The sequence below is a fragment of the Sipha flava genome, unplaced genomic scaffold, assembly GCF_003268045.1.
Source record: "Sipha flava isolate LNK unplaced genomic scaffold, YSA_version1 50243_pilon_pilon, whole genome shotgun sequence".
Lineage (NCBI taxonomy): Eukaryota > Metazoa > Arthropoda > Insecta > Hemiptera > Aphididae > Sipha > Sipha flava.
In genome coordinates, this window is record NW_020273377.1 from 17689 (window position 1) to 20308 (window position 2620).

Below are 2620 nucleotides of genomic sequence, written 5' to 3' on the forward strand. Positions count from 1 at the left end.
TTTTTGTCAGATTTTATGAAGGAATTCGATGCTAGATTCAAAGACTTTTCTGAAATAGGAAAACTATCACAATTTTTAAAAACCCCTTACGATGTTCTCCCAGATGGAGAATGGACTGATGTAGCTCAAAAATTATTTAATCTTTCAAAGTAAAAACTCCAAATGGAAATAATAGACCTACAGGAAGATGTTTCCTTGAAGCAGTACAGAAGTGCGTCAACTGAAGAATTCTGGGCTAAAGATACCATTGACAAGTATTCAAACTGTAAGCAACTGGCAATCAACTTGGCTACGATGTTTGGTTCGACATACATTTGTGAGGTATAGTTTTCAAAAATTAATTTTTTGAAAAACAAATATCGGACAAAATTAACAGACTCTCACCTTGAGGACACATTGCGCATAAGCTGTTCTCCACGAGTTCCCGATTTCAAAAAGCTGGCTAAGGAAAAGAAATGCAATTTTTCGCATTAAATAATTTACTGTAATAAATATATTTTTTTTCATACTTTTAATATTGTAATTTTTAATATAAATTAAATGTAATAGCTGAATAATTATTTTTATTTTTATACTGCTGTTTTAAAATATAAAAATTTGAAAAAATTTTTTTTCACTGGACCTCATTAATTTATTATTTTTTAATCTTTAGGACTCCAATAGAGATTACTTTCCGACCCCTGTTCTAGATGATCAAGACTGCGACGGTGCCTCTGTCATGAGTGGTTATTTACATGGTGCTCAAGAATACATAAAAAAAGACTTTCCCATGGCTCTTTATGTACATTGCAGTGTCCATTCGCTTAATCTTGCGTTGGCAAATTCCAGCTCATTTCCCGCAATAAGAAAGTATATTAGCATCATTCAAACTATCGGAACATTTTTTCGCTTCTCTGCTCCACGCAGTAAAGTATTGAGAACAACTATAAACGAAGGCATTATTTGAGACACGCTGGGTTTACAAGCATGAAAGTGTCTTGCGATTCAAAGAACTATATCCAGTTATTAATTTTGCTTTAGAAAAATTAGAATCTTCAATAAATAAAGAAACAGCTCAAAAGTCTTGTCAGTTATTGAGTATAATTAAAGACGCTAAATTTATTATACCTCTCATAATAATTGAAAATATTTTTTCCTATACGTTGATGTTGTGTAAACAGTTACAGACAATAAATGCTGATATACTCATAGTTGAAGCCTGTAATCATGGAGGTAATGTGTTATTCATTTTGGACAAAATGAGAGAAAATAGTAATAAACATTTTTCAAGCACGTTTTTTGTTGCTGCGATTATGCTGAATATAAATAAAGAAGAAATGTATTTTCCTCGTATTTCTAAAAGACAAACGCACCGTAATAATGTTACCGTTAATAGCTCTGAAGAGTATTACAAACTTAATATATTTTTGCCATTTCTTGACCACATAAGAATACAGCTTTATGATAGATTTCAGAAACATAAATCTTTAGTAAGTTCATTAACACAAATTATTCCGAGTAAATGTATATATTCCACTAGTGAAGAAATAAACGACTGTGTACAGTTTTATTCTCAAATATTGACAGACCCTACTGTTTACAAAGCTGAATTTTCAATATGGAAATCAAAGTGGCTTAAAGAAGAGTCCTAATACAGCAATTGCAGGGCTTGACAATTGTAACATTTTTTTGTTTCCCAACATATGGAAATTTTTTCAAGTCTTAGCAACTATACCTATATCAACAGCGATACCAGAAAGAACATTTTCTTCTTTAACCTTTTAAAGCACGTAATTATATAAAATAATAATTATAAAGCGATTCAACTTGAACTTCATTCTTTATTACGTTTAGAAATAAAAAAATGTATGAATACATTTTTTTGAACTTTTAAAAGCTCAAATTTTGAGGTGGTTTCCTATATAAACTACTATGAATTATTTGATACTACTTTTTAATAATATCTACATTTTTTACTATACTGTTTAGACATATATTTTATATCTTTTAATCAAAAAAAAAAAAAAAAAAAAAAAAACATTATATTATATTATTAAAAACAATGTTACTTAGTATGATATTCTTTAAAACAATTTTTGGTTTCATTGAGACACAACGCTACTTCACATATTGAACCGGACCATTTACTACGATGAGGTTCAGATTTAGAACTGTAATTTGCACATCTTCTAAATCCACTTCTATTAGGCAGATGATCAGCGGCATTGAAACGTTTTTCATATAATGCTTTGGGCTTATAATTATTTGAAAATTTTAATGTTTTTTCACTCCACGTGATGAAGGCTTTTTATTACCAATTAATGCAGTGGCCACGGCTAAACGAAAATGTTTGAGTGATATTTTTTTCCCTCCACTTGAATTAAATAATATAAATGCGTTATGCACAGCGAGATCGAGAAAATGAAAAAATATTCTCATGTACCATCTTTTGCTTTTACGATCAATTTTGTATAAGGTCATCAGCATATCATGACGCGGCACACAGGTGATGGTGTGTGTGTGCACGGTCGCGGTGCGGTAAACCGAAATTGAATATTAAACAAAAAAAAACAACTTCGACTTAGGGTGACACAAAATGTGTATTTATGTGAACACACAGTTTAAGTTGATGAGAAAAAAA